Source organism: Microcebus murinus, chromosome 2 (assembly GCF_040939455.1).
Source record: "Microcebus murinus isolate Inina chromosome 2, M.murinus_Inina_mat1.0, whole genome shotgun sequence".
Taxonomy (NCBI): Eukaryota; Metazoa; Chordata; class Mammalia; order Primates; family Cheirogaleidae; genus Microcebus; species Microcebus murinus.
Genome location: NC_134105.1, coordinates 21,025,791 through 21,046,017, shown reverse-complemented (window position 1 = coordinate 21,046,017; position 20,227 = coordinate 21,025,791). Strand labels below are relative to the sequence as shown.

General features: G+C 46.7%; 1 long non-coding RNA gene across 1 annotated transcript; it reads left to right on the top strand.

Moving 5' to 3' along the window:
• The first annotated feature begins 14,692 nt into the window (after nucleotides 1–14,692).
• Nucleotides 14,693–17,564, top strand: LOC142876368 (uncharacterized). Its single transcript, XR_012923265.1, has 3 exons — nucleotides 14,693–14,861; nucleotides 15,237–15,372; nucleotides 17,391–17,564. It is a non-coding gene; the product is annotated as an uncharacterized LOC142876368 (long non-coding RNA).
• Nucleotides 17,565–20,227: the final 2,663 nt, after the last annotated feature.

Here is a 20,227-nt window from a genome sequence, read left to right as displayed (position 1 = left end):
CGTCCTCGGGAGCAGGGCTGGGCTCACAGCGTCTGCAGGCCGGGTGGTCACGACCTCCGGTTCCAGGCGACGATCTCTGACGCTTGCCCGGTGGGATCACAGGACGATTCCAGGTGAACACCAGGCAGGAGGGAGGTGTGAGGGGACTGCAGCTCGGGCTGTGCCTGCAGGTTGCTGAAAACCACATCTCCGCAGATGGGCAGTGGGAGGGAGGGACGTATGTGTGTCCCCTTCTCCTCTTACTTCTCAGCGTTCCTTGGGGTCAGGTGGTGACCTTGGGGTGGTGACTTAACTCTCAGCTCCTCAGTTTCCCCACCTGGAAGGCGGAGCTATGAACCTCCCGACAGGGTGGCTGCGAGGCCACAGGGCGGGTCTCAGGGAGCTGCCGGCTCGGTGCCGGGCACACAGCAGGCGCTCGGATCAGCCAGCGCCGGCGACCTGAGCCGGGCGCGCAGACGACTGCTGAGCCGGTGGGTGTGATGTGGCGCCTGGTGTCCAGCCCGTGCCTGTCCCACTGCTGTCGTCTGAGGGGCCCGGGCACCAGTGGGCAGCAGGGCCTGTGTTAGCTTGTTTTGTGTTGCTATAAAGGATACTGAGGCGGGGTGATTTATAAAGAAGAGAGGCGTATTTGGCTCACGGTTCTGCAGACCGTACAAGCATGGCCACGGCGCCGGCACCTGCTTCTGCTGAGGGCTTCAGGGAGCTTCCAACTGAGGCAGAAGGTGAAGGGGGTGCAGGCATGTCACCTGGCAAGAGAGGGAGCAAGACAGGGAGGGGGAGGTGCCAGGCCGCTTTAAACAACCCGCTCTCCAGTGAACTAGTGACAGGGAGAACTCACTCGCTATTGCAGGGGCACGCCGCCATTCATGAGGGATGACCCCATGACCCCAAGCCCCCAGTCCCACCTCCGACACTGGGGATCCAATTCCCACGTGAGATGCGGAGGAGGTAGGTATCCAAACCACACCAGGGCCCGTGGCACTCACCGCTGAGGGCCTGCTGGGCAGGAAAACGGAACGGGGCTTGGGGAGCATCTGCAGTGCCCAGTGCCGTGAGGGCTCAGGCTGTGGGGGCCGTGGGGGGCTGTGGGGTGCTGCCCAGGACTAACTCTCCAGGGAGTCTCAGGGGACGGATGAAGAGAGGAATGGGTGCGTCTGAGCAGGATGCAGAGCTGGCCTTTTGGGAACACCATGGCTAAGGAGAAGTGGGGAGACCGGGTTCTGGGCCTGACTCTGATCCTGAATCACTGTGTGACATAGGACAAGCCATTGGCCCTCTCTGGGCTTGGTCTGCACATCTTCAGAGTAAGAGATGTCATCTAGGGCCTCCTAAGACCCCTACCCACTCAGACTCAGGCCTTGCCTCTGTATGGTTCGTGGGATACCCCAGGCCCCTGCCTTAATCTTACCAGTGGCTTCCACCTCAAACTTCTTCCGCCATAAGGCAAATGGGTACCAGGAGCCCACAGTGCTGACTCGGCAGCCCTGCAGGTCACTGCGTGATGCCAGGTCTTGCAGCAACAGGGCTACTTGGTTCATTAGAGACCAGGGCTAATGTGCCCTCACCCCTGGAGATGTCATTACAGGCAGTTCGTGCCGCTTCCTCTGTGGGAAGGAGGAAAATGAGGAGAATGGGCAGCAGGAGATGAGCTGACTCACACCCCCAGAGGGGAGGCTGAGACAGCAAAGTTTTATGCTAGTCTCAGCGTGGAGACTTGGGCACTGGAGGGGGACAACAATTGGGCTTTTCTATTTTCTGTGACAAGACCCTGAGAGCAATCTGGCTTGAGTTCAGAAGACATTTAGTGGTTTATATAAACAGAGAAGTTCAGAGACAGGGCAGCCTTCTGGAGCAGCTTGACTCGGGGGCTCAAATGATGCCAGCAGGACCTGCTCCTTCTTTCTCCATCTTTTGGTATTTCTCTACATGCAAGGCCATCTCAAGTCCCCTTCTCAGTGGTTTCCGTCCAGACTGGTATCCAACAGAGAAGAGGGAGCTTCTCTTCCTCAGGGCTGATCTGAAGTTCTGGGCCACTAACTCTAAGAACCACACCCTCACCTATGCACCATCAGACGGGACAGAGGGCTGGAATGTACCGGCCGGCCGGCTTAAGACAATCAGGGTCCATCCATGAGTGAGGTTAACCCTGCCCAAGCCATGTGGGCTGAGAGAAGGGGACAGGGCACTGCTTTATCAGTAAAAGAATGAAAGGGCACTAGGCCACAAAAGCCCCCAGGTGCCCTCCACTGGGCTTGGGGTGGGGGTAACAAAAACAACCATATTAACAAAAATGTAAGGGAAGAGGGAAAAACACAAATCCTATGCATCATGGTTGATTTCATGTCATTTTCTCAAGAATACAATGAGATTGGAGCTGGTATTAACATAGGTATAGAATCCTGGGTGTTTAGAGTTGGAAGTATTTTCAATACTCTCAGACCAACCACACTGTCTTATTTACTCAGTTATTTTAACTGATAACTAAAAATTGTATATATGTGTGGTGTACAGCATGATGTTTTAAAATATGCACACATTGTGGAATGGTGAAATTAAGCTAATTAACATATGCATACCTCACATATTTCTTTGTGGTGACGATACTTAAAATCTACTCAGCCCCACTTTCATAAGCAGGGAAATAGAGACCCAGAAAGGTCAACCGACTGTCTCAAGGTCACAGAGCTCAGGGGAAGATGGAGGAGTAGGAAGCCCAAGGAACCCCTCTACCTTCCCACCTACATAACAATGGCATTGGCAAAATCTGTCTGATGTGACTATGTTGGGAATCTACAGTCTATTCTAAGTCTTGAAAATTCCAGGGATGGGCTTGGACAGTACATTGCAGCTGATTTCTATTCATTTCAGCTCTTAGTTGGGTAGCAGCTACCCATTCTCCACCCCTCAGCCATGTGACAAGCAGCCGTGCACATGTTTGCGAAGTAGCTTGTGTGCAGCTTGTGGGAGCCTGGGTGGGCAATAAGACCTTGCCCTCAAAATATCGGGATCTGTGCTCTGACTGCTGATTGCTTCTGACTGTGGAGATGCAGACACAGAGGTGAGTAGCCACTGGCACAATCTTTACTGCCATTGTTGCAAGCCCCTACCCCTCTGGCTGAAAAGATTCTCAGATAACTTAAAGGACTGGCACATTTTTCCCCTTTATTTTTCCCTTTTCTCCTTTTGGGCATCAGACATTTAAGAACTAGGGCATTTGGAAGCAATTACATACACAGGGGAATTTAAAAAGTCACTGCACATGCCTAGGGGAACATGCAGGCTTAGAAAATTTCTGAAAAGACCTTGAGTTTTTGCCTCATACTGATCCCTGGCACAAAGACAGCCAACAACAACAACAACAACCAAACCCTGAAGAAGGAGAGAATCCAATTTCTAGAGTTACTACACTATAAGATTCAAATGTCTAGTTTTCAACAAAAAATCCATATAGCATACAAAGAAACAGTTTCAAAAGTACTGCCCATTCAGTGGAAGAAAATAAATCAACAGAACCTGTCCCTCAGAAAGATCAGATGGTTGACTTACTAGACAAAGACTTTAAGACAACTATCTTAAAGATGGTCAAAGAATAAGAAAGTCAAGATAATGATGTATGAACAAAATGGAAATATCAATAAAGAGGTAGAAAACACAAAAAGAGTTAAAATATTCTGGTGATAAAAAATACAATAACTGAAATAAAAATCTTTAAAAGGGATTCACAAGCTGATGCTACAGTCTGAATGTGTTCCCACAAAAGTCATATGTTGAAAACTAATTCCCAGAGTGAGAGTATTTGGAAATGGAGCCTTTGAGAGGTAAATAGCTCATCAATGAGATTAGTGCCCTTATACAAAAGGCCCCAGAGAGATCCCTCCCTCCTTCTGCCACGTACAGACACAATGAGAAGCGGTCATCTATAAACCTATAAACCTAGAATATATGGCTCTCACCAGACACTGAATCTGCTTCTGCCTGATCTTGGACTTTCCACCTCCCAGAAGTATGAGAAAGAAATTTCTGTTGTTTATAAGCCCCCCAATCTGTTATAACAGACTGAATGGACTTAGCAAACTTGAGCAGGGAGAAGAAAGAATCAGAAAACTTGAATATAAGGCAATTGAAATGATCAAATATGAGGGACAGAAAGAATAAAGATTGAAGAAAAATGAACATAATCTATGGGACCCATGGGACACAATCAAGTAGATCAATATACATATTGTGAGGGTCCCAGAAGGAAAACAGAAAGAGCAAGGAACAGAGAGATTATCTGAAGAAATAATGGTCAAAAACTTTCCAAATTTGATGAAAGATATGAATATAAACATCCAAAAAGTTCAGTGAACACCAAGTAAGAAGTAAGATGCACTCAAACACCAATACTCAACACCAATATACATAGTTAAACTGTCAAAAGACAAAGACAGAATCTTGAAAGCAGCAAGAGAGAAGTGATTCATCACATCCAAAGGATCCTCAATAAGATTACCAGCAGATTTCTCATCAGAAAACCTAGGAGGCCAGAAGGCACAGGGCTGATATAGTCAAAGTACTGAAAGATAATAAACTATTAACCAAAAATTCTATATCTGGAAAATCTGTCCCCAGAAGTGAGGAAGAAATTAAGACATTCTTAGTTAAACAAAAGCTCACGGAGTTGTTACTACTAGACCTGCTCTGCAAAAAATGTTAAAGAGAGTTTTTCAGAGTAATTAAAGGACAGTAGGAAATAATTTAAATCTGTATTAAGAAATAAAGATCCCAGTAAAGGCAATTATAAAAACTCAAATTATTGTAACTTTGGTTTCTAACTCTTCTTTCTGTTTTCTACATTTTTAAGAGACTAATGCATTTAGAAAAACAATTATTAGTCTAAAAGCTAGAATTATTGTAACTTTAGTTTGTAACTCCATTGTTTTCTACATGATTTAGGAAACTAATGTATAAAAATTTATCAGTCTATATTTTTGGACACATAAAGTATAAAGACATAATTTATGATGTCAATAACTGAAAAGGGATGGGAAGGATCAGAGGTTTTGTATGTTATTGAAGTTAAGTTGGTATAGATTTAAATTATAGAAATATAACTTTAGAACATTAAATGTAATCTCCATGATCACCACAAATAAAATAGCTATCGAATATACACAAAAGGAAATGAGAAGGGAATTAAAATGTTTCACTACAAAAAAAAAAATCAAGTAAACATGAAAGAAGACACCAATGCAAGAAATGTGGGATAGTAAAAAATTACAAGAAAGCAAAGAACAAAATGACACAAGTATGTCCCTCCTTATCAGTAATTTCTTTAAACATAAATCCATTAAACTGTCCAGTCAGAAAAGAAAAAATGAAATACCATGATCCAACTACATGCTGTCTATAAGAGACCCATCATATATCCAAAGACACAACTAGGTTAAACGTGAAAGAAAAAGAAAAAAGATATTCCATATACACAGTAACCAAAAGAGAGCAGGAGTAGACATACTACTGTCAAACAAAATAAACTTTAAATCAAGATCACACAGCTCATTAGTGGAATACCCAAGTCTTCCTATGGAAGGCTCACCCCAGCAGGAATCCATCTGCTTAGAGCAGAATTGCAGCAACCTGTCTGCAAGAGGTTGCAAGAGTGCAACCTGTCTCACTCTCACTCAAACCAGATAGGGCAGCTGAGTGGGCCAGAGTCCACCATGCACTTGGCTGGCAGAAACAGGGGTCCCTCTTCATCTCCGAGGCCCCTTTCATCCCATTTCTCCCATTTGGGCAGATGCTGCTCCAGTAGGTGCAACCAGGGAGGCCCAGCTAGAGCCCTCTCTCCAAGGACCCTGTGGCTCTTTACACTCCACACTCCAGACTGCACAGCTGATCCCAACCTCTGCCACCCCTCCTCCACCTCCCTGTGTGTCTGTGGAAGCAGAAATGTTAACTTTAAGAATATATGAGATGGGGGTATTCTTCACAGCTATCTAGTCAAAACCCTGCATTTTGCAGGGTGGAGACTGTGGCCCAGGGGAAGGGGCATTCTGGGACAGCTGGAGTGCTCCAGGGGGAAGGCTTCCTGGCTCCCAATCTGATGCTCTCCCACCACACCACTCGTCTTGCTGGCTGCACCAGCCCTGAGCATATGGCCCTTGGCTGGGACTCTCAACCATCCTGAAGCCTATTTATACACTCATCATCTTTCTCCCTTGAACACTGTCATTCCTTGCCCTGTATCCACTCTCCTATTTAAACATGAGACAACTGAAGGCCAGAGAGTTGTTGGGGCTTGTCCAAGATCATGCTGGCTGACATGTCAGAGATCGGGAACAGCCCCCTGCCTCCTTGCATCTCAGAACAGAAGCTTTCCAAGGGTTTATGTCACTGTTTCCTCCTTTGATCTCTGGTTGGCTGACATCACTGGGACTGCTGCCCTAGTTAGAGATGAGGAATGAGGTTCAGAGAGGCCCAGTTACTTGGGCTCCTGACACACAGCTGGCCAGCAGTGAAGAGGAAGTGGGCCAGGGTTCCTAGAGTCCAGCCTGGCGCCCTGGGCCCCCATCCTCAACCTCCCACTACCACTGGTACACTCAGGAATGGCATTCCCAATGACCAACAGAGGCTGAACGGATTAGGGGTTTATTTTTCTCATCTCAAGGATCGTCTAATGAAGGCCCAGAAGCTTCCTCCTCTGTTTCCCCTTGGTGGCCTCCGCATGTATGGATGCCTGAGGTCACAGCCTGGCTGCACCAGCCCTGGCCTTGTGTGCCACGTCAGGACAAGTGGTGACTGTCTTCAGCCCAGCCTGCTCCAGCCCTTGTAGGGTGCTTTCCCAGAATGCTCTGCAACAACCTCTGCTCCTGTCCCATTGGCCAGTGCTATGTCACATGATCATCTCTGGGGTGGGGCAGGTAGCATAGGTAATGTTTTCCGGTCTCATTGATGGGGGCTGTGTCACGTGACTAGGAGGAGAAGGGGTGAGAAATGTAATGTTTATAAGAAAGGAAAATGGTCCCCGACAAAACAGGGCTGTTTTAGTAGGAAAGCAGAGGAAGGTTGATGTCGGCGGGCAGCCTGCCGTCTGGGCCCCAAGTCTCGCGAGCGCATTTTCATGTTTGTTACCTCGCTGGCACGCGGGCTGCCGTGAACAGGCGTGAGAGGCCGGGCGCTGGCCCGGGCCCCACCGCGAGGTGCTGGCGAGCCCGGCCGGCCCCAGGGTCCCGAACAGCGCCCCCAAATCTGTGCTCCTGCCTCTTTGTCTGCCTCTCGATTCTCCCTGTCCTAGTTCTCTGCCTCGCCAGCTCCCCAGACCAGACCAGCCTCCTCAGAACATTCCTGCATTCTGGGGGGCCAGGACTGTGACCCCATTTTCAACCAGAACTACTTTAAACAAGTCTGCTACCCAAGTCCAACCGCAAACCAGCCCCCTGCTCCCATCCCAGCGTTACAGTCCCTCTCGCATCCTGCTGGTGGATATTCATGACAGGTAACCTCAGTGGAGGACATTTGTACAGCATCTATCAAAATCCGAACCCTTTGATTCAGCAATTTATTATAAATTCTGGTATTAGATCACGTCAACTCTGGGATACGTATTTATGTATGCAAGGGTGTTTACATCATTTGTAAAAATGTAATAGCAAAAACTTGGCTAATCTGATGCCTATTAATAGGAAATTAATTACATAAGCGGTGGCAGAACTCTAGCAGTCATTAAAAGATAACAAGCATGGTCCCTATGCACTGGCTCAGAAGGCTGTCCCTCATATATTTTGAATAAAAAGGTTTGATGAAAAATATGAACAGCATACTTCTACTTTGCATAAAACTTCTGACCATTTTGTATGTGCACAGATAAATATCTTGATGGATGAACACTTGTACTAGGAGACTCTTGGGGAAATCTTTTATAAATCTGACACTCTCTGACAACATGAACTGTCTGAGGTTGCTTGTGTCCAAGATTATCTTCCTTGTCACTGTTCAAGGTCATTGCCCCAGCATTCCTTCCCCCTCTCCTGCATCATCAATTTTGCCTCTCCATAGAGTCATTACCGTCAGTGTACCAATACCACATTATTTTTCCATTTTCAAAAAAAAAAAAAACACCCAAAATCAAAAGCAGAATTAACCTTCTCCTGCTGCCTTTGCTTTCCTTTACAGTAAAACACCGTACTTGCCATCTCTAATTTTTCTCCTCCCATTTGCTTTTCTTTTCAATCTACCTGAATTTCAACCCCTCACAGTCCACCACAACTACTCTTGTCAAGGTCACCAATGACCTCCTCACTGGTAAGCCCAACGGTCAACTTTCAAAGACTTTTGTCCTGTGGTCATTTGGTATAGTGGCTTACTCCTCTCCAAAACCTTCTCTCCCCTTGGCCCCTGGGATGCCACCCTCTCCTGTTTCCCTCCTGTCTCCCAGGATGCTTTCCTGTTCCCTTTGCTGGTTCCTTCCTGGCTCCTTGACCAGTAAACCTTGAGCTGCCCCGAGCTCTGTCCTTGGTCCTCTTCTCATTCTCCCTCCTCCCTTGGGCCTTTCCATGCAGGTCCTATGCTAACGCTCCCCCATTCACGCCTCAGCATGACCTCTCTCTGGACTCCAGGCTTGTACATGGGATGGCCTAGTCACCATCTCCCTGTCTTGGTTAGGGCAGCTCAGACCAGACACCTGGAGCCGGGCTGGACCCCTCTTCCCCTCACGTCCACATCACATCTGTCAGCAAACCTGCTGGCTCTTTTTCAAAGCATTTTTAGAACTGACCACTTCTCATCACCTCCCCAGTCCCCACCCAGTCCTCTCTCCCTGATTATTGCTGTTGTCTCCTAACTGTTCTTCCTGCTTCCTCCTTTTCCTCCTAAGAATCTATTCCTCGCAGGGCAGTAGAGAGATCTCCTGTGATTCTGTTAGATTTGTCTGATCACATCTCTCCTCTGCTCAGAAACTTACAATGCTCTCATCTGTGAGCGAAGACCCCAGAGTCCTCATGATGGGCCCCTTGCCCTGCGTGAACTGTGGCCCCGCCACAGCCCCCTCACTGAGCTCACCCCTGCTATTCTCCCCTGCCCCCCCCCTCCAGCCACACCAGCTCCTCGCGTTCCCTGGAACATGCCAGGTCTGTCCTGCCCAAGGACCTTCGTGTTTGCTGCTCTTCTGCCCGGAGTCCTCCTCCTCAGACATCCTTGGGACTTACTCCCTAGTCCTGGCTCAAAAGGACTTTGGAGGACTTAGTCTTGGCTCAGAAGTCCTTCTCACAGAAGCCAGCCTAACAATTTTATTTAAAATGGCACCTCCCTTGGCCCCTCTAGTTACTCCCCTTGTCCCTTCCTACCTAGCACCTCTGACATACTATGTCATTCACTTCTTTATTTTGGTTATTCTAAAGATAATGATTTATAGATAATTCAGTAATTCAGCCTGTTTTATTCTCTGATTTACGCTGAACACCTAACTCAGTTTCTAGAACAGAGCAAATTCTCAATATTTGTTGAATGTCTGAATGAATGAAGGTAACCATTTTCCCTTCTCATGGGAAGGAGACAAGATGACTAAGCTGAGAACAGCATGGGTTGTTCTTGTACAGATATCTACAGAACCTTGACTTCTTGGAAGAAAGGCCACACACCTGTAGGGAGAGAAGAGTAGATGGTTGGTGGTGGGTGCTTTCTAGAATTTACTTGCTCTAGAAACTATGTCTGCCCCTTTTAAATGTTTTCATTAGAAAATAGGCCAACCTAAATAACAAAACAGAGAGAGACTGTCCAAAGATAATGAGTTTAAGTGGGAGTGAGCATTGCAGTGGGGAAGACATGCGCCGTAGTGAACCTCAGGTATGTTCAGGAAGGCAAAGGAAGACAAGGGCTTTTAAAAGTAAAATGAGGGCCGGGCGCTGTGGCTCACGCCTGTAATCCTAGCTCTTGGGAGGCCGAGGCGGGCGGATTGCTCAAGGTCAGGAGTTCAAAACCAGCCTGAGCAAGAGCGAGACCCCGTCTCTACTATAAATAGAAAGAAATTAATTGGCCAACTGATATATATATAAAAAATTAGCCGGGCATGGTGGCGCATGCCTGTAGTCCCAGCTACTCGGGAGGCTGAGGCAGGAGGATCGCTTGAGCCCAGGAGTTTGAGGTTGCTGTGAGCTAGGCTGACGCCACGGCACTCACTCTAGCCTGGACAACAAAGTGAGACTCTGTCTCAAAAAAAAAAAAAAAAAAAAGTAAAATGAGTTGTTATGAAACAATTATCCTTGACTACAAGGATCAGTGACAAGAGTGGCATCAGACCAAGACTGGACGGGCATTGCTGAGCAGATGTCCTTGCAGAAGTATTTTTGTGTGTGAGGCTGTGGTTTTGGCAGAGTGTTCTGGAGCAGTTCTTGTTACCAGGCCATTGTGTGTGACAACCCTCCCTCCATGTCCTTCCCCAGCTTCTTTTTGTCAGTGTTTGACCTGAGGGACTCCATTTTGGTTCTGACAACTTCCACAATGGCAAGTTTTAAATAGTGTCTTGCATAAGGCAAGAGAGTTGTGACTGGATATTAACCATGGTCCCAAGTCCCTGCCCCGAAGATGCCAGGAGAAGGAACAGGACCCAGCTCTTGCAGAAGGACCTCCGTCCTGCAGACTGAGGCTTTGCGGAAGGGGAGCTCGGTCTCCCCTGCCAACTGCAGGACACAGTGCTCAGTGTCAATTCTGGGGACCTAGACCAGGCAGAAAAATGATAGTCACCCCCACTTCAAGATGAAGGCGGGGCAGCAGGGGCAGCATTTCCCAAGGAATAGGGGGACAGAGAAATCCTTTCGGCAAACTGTCACTGTGTGTCCTGGCATTGCTTACTCAGTGTGATTTTTTTTAAAAAAATTGTTCAAATCCTATTGAGGGTGAGTGGGGAGACGTTCCTAATCTAAGCAGCTCCTACAATACCCCAAATTTTAGTAGTGAGTGTCTTGGAGGAGCAGGAGTGGAAATGTCAGAGAAAGGCTTAAAATTTTACATTTTCTCTTCTGCTGTTGGAATTCCTTTTCCCAAGAAGGGTATATTACCTTTGTACCATATGTTTGTGTGTGTGTATTATTTATACGTGTGTGCATAGATGTGTGTATGTATTAATGTGTGTGTGTGTGTGTGTTTCCGTGTATGTGTGTGCCCCAGTTCAGGAGTGAGGATTATTTACAAGACAAAGGGATTCCACAGTTTACAAGAGGATTTGCTAAAGTCTTCTTTGAAGTGTTGTGCTCTCTGGGGACAACAGAAAAGGCTTTTGATTTATAAACCCATTCCTTGTACACTCCAATGCAACCCTAAACACAGGGTCAATTCCTGTTTCAAGTTCTACCAAATTTATCCAGCCTGCTCCCAACTTGCAGCTATGTGCGGGGCCCCGTGCTTGGCACTGAGGGGAAACAAAGACAGAGAAGACGCGTGTTCAGAGGCGGACTGGCATTGCCAACTCCCTCACAGAGGAGGCTTTTGAACAACTTCTCAGAGCCGTTGCCAGGCACAGTTTAGCAAGAACCCTCTGTATTGTCCATAAGTCCAACCAGAGTGCAGAGATGACGAGGAGCCTCTGGCCTCCCAGGTGGACTGGGCAGCCAGAGGGCTGTGCTGGAGTGGGTGTGCGGGGCATCCAGAGGGCTGTGCTGCAGTGGGGTGGGCGGGGCATCCAGAGGGCTGTGCTGGAGTGGGGTGGGCGGGGCATCCAGAGGGCTGTGCTGCAGTGGGGTGGGCGGGGCATCCAGAGGGCTGTGCTGGAGTGGGGTGGGCGGGGCATCCAGAGGGCTGTGCTGGAGTGGGGTGGGCGGGGCATCCAGAGGGCTGTGCTGGAGTGGGTGGGCGGGGCATCCAGAGGGCTGTGCTGGAGTGGGGTGGGCGGGGCATCCAGAGGGCTGTGCTGGAGTGGGGTGGGCGGGGCATCCAGAGGGCTGTGCTGGAGTGGGTGGGCGGGGCATCCAGAGGGCTGTGCTGGAGTGGGTGGGCGGGGCATCCAGAGGGCTGTGCTGGAGTGGGGTGGGCGGGGCATCCAGAGGGCTGTGCTGGAGTGGGGTGGGCGGGGCATCCAGAGGGCTGTGCTGGAGTAGGTGGGCGGGGCATCCAGAGGGCTGTGCTGGAGTGGGGTGGGCGGGGCATCCAGAGGGCTGTGCTGGAGTGGGGTGGGCGGGGCATCCAGAGGGCTGTGCTGGAGTAGGTGGGCGGGGCATCCAGAGGGCTGTGCTGCAGTGGGGTGGGCGGGGCATCCAGAGGGCTGTGCTGGAGTGGGTGGGCGGGGCAGCCAGAGGGCTGTGCTGCAGTGGGGTGGGCTTGGGGTGCTGGGGAAGGAGGAGCAGCTTTTCGGCCCCCCTCTCACACCATCTCTGTGCAGAACCCACCTGAGCAGCCCTGTGATGCAATGAGTGATAGTTTTTGAAACTATGACCAGAAGATGTTAGAGGCTTCTTGGGAAGGCCGGTTCCAATTATACCTAGAGAAGGAAGGGAAGGAGCAAGGGGCCTTTCCAAGTTCCCTGTTTTCCCCAATAGCCCCATAGTTGACTTCATGTCACTGCAGGTCCCCTTCTTACCCCCTGCTGCCAGCAGCCTGCCTGTGTGGCCGATGTCGGGTGGGAGGGGGGCAATGAGAAACCCTGGGACAGGATTGCAGCTATATCTGAATTTTTATTTTATTGTTCCTACCTGAAATGAGTTTCTCTATTGATAAAATCTTTTAAACAAGGACATATTTCTTTTGAAGTGAGAAAACAAGACAATAAAAACATTAAACACAGTGAAAGATAGCAGTAGGCACCTCACTGGGTTGTTGTGAGGATAAAGTGAGATGAAACAAGGCCCAGGGCAGGGAGCCTGGCAGCAGGGCCGGGAGCTGCCATGGCCTCGTCACTCCTGTGGCCGTGTGGCTGTGGTTGCTGCTGGTGGACATCAAGGGTCTTGGGCGTCTTGTTGCTGGGGGACTTTGATAGGCAGTTTTGTCTCTCCGTGCCTCGGCAATTCACTGATAAAATCGGAACACATTCTTCCCAGCCTGAAATCAGGATGATGGACTGCAAGACCTTGTAATGCCATTTCCAATGTCAGAAATCTCTGTTTTTGTGGCTATGCCAGGTTGGTGACTTTTGATATTAACATAACAGGAGGTCAAGGGAGTACAACGAAGTAGCACATGCACTTCTCCACAGTTCAGTAACAGGCATTCATGAAACACTCACGCAGCCCTCTCCTTAGTCCCATTCCACTGATGTGGAAACTGAGGCTTGCCCTCCTTGCTCTGTTGTGCAGCCTCAGTCCCTCCCTGTGCAGGCAGTGGGCTCTCTGTTTGCTTTGATCGTGATAGCAAGAGCTCAAGGATCCGCATGGGACATCAGGACACGGGCAGTTTGAAACAACTGGCTCTCCTGAAGAGGTCATTTCTTTCTGGATCATTGCCAACAAGTCAATATTTGACTGTGCCACCTACACAGGAAGTGCTGGTGCTCACAAGAAGTGGCAGAGAAGATGAATAATCTTGACAAAATCTGAATAAGGGTGTCTCAGGTAAACTGGAGGGGAGGAGATGTGCAGGCAGCCCTGGAGGAGTTCATAAATCCGAGGCTGATGAATCACCTGGGCAGGTGCCTCTGCCACCAGCATCCTGGCTCAGGACAGGAGCGGCGTAATTACTTTTCCGGCAGTGATTATCTGGAGCGAGCCGGTCCATTTTTCTCTTTTATTACCGCTGAATTTCAGGGAAGTGTCCTCTGCAGGCCCCTCTTATCTAAATGTTGGATTTATTTGATGACTCCGCTCGGTCTGGTGATAAGGGCAGAGCGTGCTCTGCGGGAGGAGGGCTCGGTCCCTGCGCCCGCCCGCCTGGAAGGTTCTCGTAGGGGATGTGATGAGTGGGGCGCTGGACAGCCAGCCGTTCATAATCGTCAGCCCCATCAGTGGTGCCATTAATTTTCCTTCCTTCCCTGCTTCCCTGCTCTGAAGTCTGGCTGTGCCCAGCTCAAGGCAGCGGGAAGAGGCTGAGGCTGAGAATAGTTTAGGTCTTTGGGAAGGATTTCCAGGCCTAGACGGGGAGGAAAAGGGACAGCTGGCCAGCAGGGCCGTCTCCCCAGGTCCAGCGGGAACCTCCTCCTCACTCACTGCAAGTTCTGTTGTGGTCGGAGCCCCGGCAGGAACTGGCTTCCATCAGCAAAGCCACAGATTCCAAGGTGTCCTTTTCTAAGCAAATTGCCCCAGCTCCCTGACACTCAAGGGCCCAAGCCGCACATCAAAATGAGATCGCGTTTCTCTCGGGCCCTTTGCCGGGGCTTTTTGGAGCATTGCCATCTTCCCCCCCCAAACAGCCACGTGCCTAGATCGGGGTACTATGAAGAGTCACATAGTCAGACTCCACACCACAGTGGCTTAGACAAGACAACATTGTATTGGTCTCTCACATAGCAATGTAGCATTGGCTATGGAAGCCAATGAGGTGACTCTGTGCGGGGGGCCTAGACTGCTTCCTTCTTTTGTTGTTGCTCCTAATTTGTAGGCCCCATGACTTTTGTGCAGCATAGCTCAGTTCCATGCCCCTACTCCGTCCAGTAGGGAGGAAGAACAAGAGGACATGAAAAGCAGAGCCCTTCTCTTTCAGGACACAACCTGGAAGCTGTCCACATGATTACTTGTGTCCCATCCATAGAAAACGGTCACACGGCTGTACTTGGCTTGCTATGACTTCCGCTTCTTGCCAAGATGGATGAATAGGAACTGGATTTACCCTTTTGCCCGAAACAACTAAAACAGCTGGACAAAATGTATGCAACAACAATGTTCTAGACATCAGGCGTCAGGCAAAGAAGACACAATGATCCCTGTTAGATGGGAGAGGAAAGGCAAGTCCCACGAGTATTTCAGGTTTGTACGTCTAAAAAAGTTTTTTCTTTTGTTTTTGAAAGATGTTCTTGTATAGTTTAGAATTTTAGGTTCACAGTTTTTGTTTTTCTTTTCAGCATTTTCAGATGTTTCTCCACTATTTTCTCATTTAATTATTTCTGAGGAGACGTCTGCTGTCATCCTTATATGTGTCCCTCTGTGCTTAATGTGTCTTCTCACCTCACCCCCCCCCCGCCCCCCCCCCCCCCGGCTGCTTTTAGGACTTTATCACTCACTCTGAACACTTTCATTATGATTTGATTGTGTTTTTTGTGATTAGAATCGGTTGCACTTCTTGGACCTGTGGGTTCTTACTTGCCATCAAAATTGGAAAATATTTGGCTGCTGTCTTTTCAGATTTTGTTCCAGTCCTGAAAGAAATAGCCAGCTGATCTACGCTACAAGAAATGTTAAGTGACGTCCTTCAGGCAGAAGAAAAATGATACCAGATGGAAATATGGATTTCACAAAGGAATGAAGAGCACTGGAAATAGTAATTACACAGGCTAATATAACATATTTTCTGTTATTATTCAAATCTCCTTCAAAGGTAGGAGATTTGACCATTTGAAGACTAGTAACAACAATGCAGTGTTGGGTTTACAATATATGCAGAAGTAAAGTGAATGGCATCAACCACATAAAGGCCTAGAGAGAAGAAACAGAAGCATGCTGTTTAGGGTGCTTATGTGTGCAGTGGTATAATACTTCAAGGGACACAGTGATAAGCTAAGCATATGTACAGTAAACCCTAAAGCAACCACTAAAATACGAAAGCAAAGAGTTATAGGCAAAAATCCAACAAAGAAGATAAAATAGAAAAATACTCAATTATTCAAAAGCAAGGTAGAAAAAGAAAAAAGTAAATGAAGAACAGATGTGACAAACAGAAAACAAAGAGCAGGCTATGTATATAAACCAACCATATTAATAATCACATTATGTGAGAATGGTCTAGGCACCCTCAATTAAATGTGGAGACCATCAGATTAGATAAAAGACCAAGACTCAACTGTATACTGTTCATAAGAAATCTACTTTAAATATCAAGGCACGGATAGGTTAAAAGTAAAAGGTTGGAGAATGACATATCATGCTAGCAATGATTAATCTAGAGCAGGAGTGGCTGTATTAACATCAGAGCAATTTCGCAGCAAAGAATACTATTACCAGGAATAAAGAGGGCCACTTCATCATGATAAACATGTCAATTTATCAAGAGAACATAACAGTCCTAAATATATTAATATATATGTGGAAGAGCTGAATTTCAAAATAACGAAGCAAAAATAGATAGAACTTCAAAGAAAAATAGACGAATCTATAATTATAGTGGAAGATTTCCATATTATTCTCACAATATCTGATAGAATAAGTAGACAGAGAGTAAATGAGGATATATTACAAAAGACTTTTACAACACTATTAAACAATTTGTTCTAATAGACATTTATAAAACTGTCTACAATAGCAGGGTACATATTATGTTCAAGTGTACATGAAATATTTACCAAAACAGATCACATAAAGCAAGTCTCAATAATTTAAAAGGATTCTAATAATACAAAGTATGTTATATACCAATAATAAAAAATAAATGAAAACTCAATAGCATAATGATATCTAGAAAATCTCAAAATATTTGGAAACTAGCTAATATAATTTTAAACAATTCAACTTAAAGAATAAATGGAAAGGAAAATGGAAAAATATTTTTAATTGAATGAAAATTAAATCCTAACATATCAAAATTTATGGCATGCCACTAAAGCAGTACTTACGGGGTAATTTACAGCACTAAACATCGATGTTAGAAAATTAGAAAGGTCTCAAATCGATGGCCTTAGCTTACACTGTAAGAATGTAGATGAACAAATTAAACCCAAAACAGAAAGGAGATGAAAAAGATCAGATCAGAAATTAGTGAGATGAAAAACATAATGATAAAGAAACCAAAATCTGGTCATTTGAGAAGGTCAATAAAATAATAAATAATTATCCAGAGGGATTAGAAAGAAAGAGGGAAGATACAAATCACTGATATCAGGGCTGGGAGAGGAGACATCACTACCAATTCTACAGATTTTAGAAGGCGTATAAGAGAATAGTAGGAACAACTTTATGCAAATAAATGTGACAACTTCAGTGGACAAATTTATTTAAAGACACAAACTACCAAGGATCACTCAAGAAGAAATTGATAGTCAGGATATTAAATAAATTTAATAATTTATTTGATAGCCAGTCCTTAAATAAATTTAATAATTAAACTTGTAGTTAAAAATCTCCCTTTGCTCAAGGCTTCCCTGTAGAATTCTACAAAAATGTTTAAGGATGAAGTAATAACAAATGTACACAACTTTGCGTTGTTGTTTGAATTTTTTTATCCCCTCTGAATTTCATGTTAAAGCTTAATCGCTAACACAACAGTATTGAGAAGTGTGGCCTTTGGGGAGGTGTCCAGGTCATGGGAGCTCTGCCCTAATGAATGGATTAATGCTTTTGTAAAAGGGCTTGATGGAGGGAGTTCACCCTTTTGCCATGTGAGGACACGGAGCTTCTCCCCTCTGGAGGATCCAGCACTCAGGTGCCATCGTGGAAGCAAGACTGTGCCCGCATCTGCCAGTGCCCTGACCATGGACTTCCCAGCCTCCAGAACTGTGAAAAGTAAATTTCTGTTCTATATAAGTTACCCAGTCTCAAGCATTTTTATATATCAGCAGAAAACAGACTAAGATACCTTGATATAAAAACTATGTAAAGACATTACCAGAAAAGAAAACTACAGAACAATATTCCTCGTGATGATAGGTTTAGGGATTTTGAACAAAATTTCAACAAATCCAATCTAATACTACATACATTGGAAAATACATCATGGAGTTTTTCTTAGAATGTGAGGCTGGTTTAATATTAAAAAGTCAATCAATGCAATTAATATTGAAGAACCACATGATCAATGCTTAAGATGCAGTGCAACCATTTCACAAATCTAAGATTTCTGATAAAAGCTCTCGGCAAACTAGGATTAAAAGTGAATTCCTTCAATTTGATAAAGGACATCTACAAAATAGCAACAACTAACATCATCCTCAATGAGGAAAGACTGCAGGCTTTTCCCCTTGAGACCAGAAATAAGGGAAGGACCCTCTATAACCACTTCTATTTGACAATGTAGTAGAGGTTCTAGCCAATGCAACAAAGCATGAAAAAGAAAATAATTCAGTTGTTGGGAAGAATGAAGTAAACCTGTCATTATTTACAAATGACACGATAATCTATGTAGAACATTCTGTGGAATCTACAAAATAAACTACTTCAACTGAAAAGTGAGTTTAGAAAAGTCTAAGGATATAACATCAATATAGAAAAGTCAATTGCATTTCTACATATTGGCAATGAACAATTAGAAATTGAAATAAAAAATCAATACCATTTACAATGGCATAAGAAATATTAAATATGAAATCATTAGGTACAAATCTGATAAAAATGTGTAATAGCCACACATTGAAAAGTATAAAGCTTTTAAAATGACCCAAGTAGATAGACAGATACACTGTGTGTATGGATTAGAAGACCCATTATGGTTAGTATTTCAATTCTGTATAAATCAACCTGTAGATTCTATATATTTTCAATCTAATCCCAGAAGCATTTTGCAGAAATTGGCAAATTGATTCCAAAATTCGTAAAATGCAAAAGAATAGCCAAAACAGCTTTTAAAAAGATTGAATTTGGAGAACTAACACTACTGGACTTCAAGACATAGTATAAAGCTGCAACAATCAAGAGAGTGTGGCATTGGCATCAAGATAGAAAAATAGATGAATGGAACAAAATGGAGAGAGAGTGCAGAAGGAGATCCACACAGAAGGACAACTTATTTTTGACAAAAATGCAAAGGTAATTCAGTGGAGAAAGGATAGTCTTTTCAACAATAGTGTTGGAACAAGTGGATAGCCATATTTTTAAAAACTAACTTTGACCATAGCTCATCCCATACACAGACATGGACGGCCCGCAAGCAGCAGCATGCGACACAGCCAGCTGTTCCCGTGGTCATCCGTGGCTGTGGCTGCCGTGGCCGGAAGGCTGTTCAGTGGACGATTCCACTTTGTCTGCGAAGACGCTGGATGCAGAGCTGGGACCTCCAGGAGGAAACTCACAGGGGACAGTTCAACACTGGAGTGAGACCTTCCTATCCTGCAAGCTGCCCCTGCCCCACAGGTGTGGGAGCTGAGGCTGGGTGAGGCTGGGTGGACACTCCGTGGCAGGGACTTCCATGGCTGCTAGGCTGAGCCTGAGACCATTTGCCATCTGTGGGACCTTCTTCAGTCTGGGCCTCAGTTTCCTCTTCTGCATAGTGAGGGTAATAATGCTCCTATGTGCTTTGGCGGAGAGAAGTAAATATTCTACATGCATGACAGGCAGAGAGCGTGGCATACAATGAACCTGTCAGAAATATGAGTCTCCTGCTCCCGCCGACATTCCTTCATTCACCAGGACACAAGCTCCACAGACCTGCTCGGGTTGTCCTGTACGTGGACCGCAGCTCCTGAGAGGCGGGCAGGGGCCACCCTCATCCTCAGGCCCTGAGCCGCTGCATGGAGGAAAGCTGCCTCCCGCTTGGCGGTGTTGGGGTGAGCACTGGGTCCCGGGCCTCACCCAGGCCGGGCTCCCAGCAGGGATGCAGCAAACAGTAGCGAACACCTGGGGAAGGGACCTCTGGCCGCTGCCCGGCCCTTGCAAGGACGATAAATCCTGGTGTCATGTCTCTTCCCAGCACAGCCCGGGCCTGCCCCACTCCGTAGCCTTTTCCCTTCTGGACCCTGGGCAGGAGGCTGGGAGGGGGGCTTGTGGCTGTTAGGGGCAGGGAGGGAATGGAGGCGTGGGGTCCACAAAGGACTTCCCCAGGGTCACCCAGCAGGTCAGTGGCCAGGGGTGCTCCTGGCTGCTCCAGGTTTTCTGGGATGGGGAGGGGGCTTGCAGCCGTGCCATCCTCTGCTGTGGCAGGAAGGCCTGACCGTAGGCGCCTCACTCAGAGACTGTATGGGGCTCCTTTGGGCGGGCCCTCCCTTAGAAGCCACCCACATGCCCCTGGGTCCCATTTCACCTATGCCAGGTGCAGACCCCAAAAGTGGTCTCCTCCAAAAGGGCCCCAACTCCACTCACGTCAGGGAGAGCCCTGGCCCCTGCCCCTCCCAAAGACAGCCTGGATCTGGGTCCAGAGTGGTTCTGCTTCGAACCATCTAGGACAAACCTCCTCTTCTTGTCCCCACTGTCCCCAGCCTAGGGCTGTGTCTCAGATGAGACACCTGAATGTAGCACAGCCATGCACTATATTC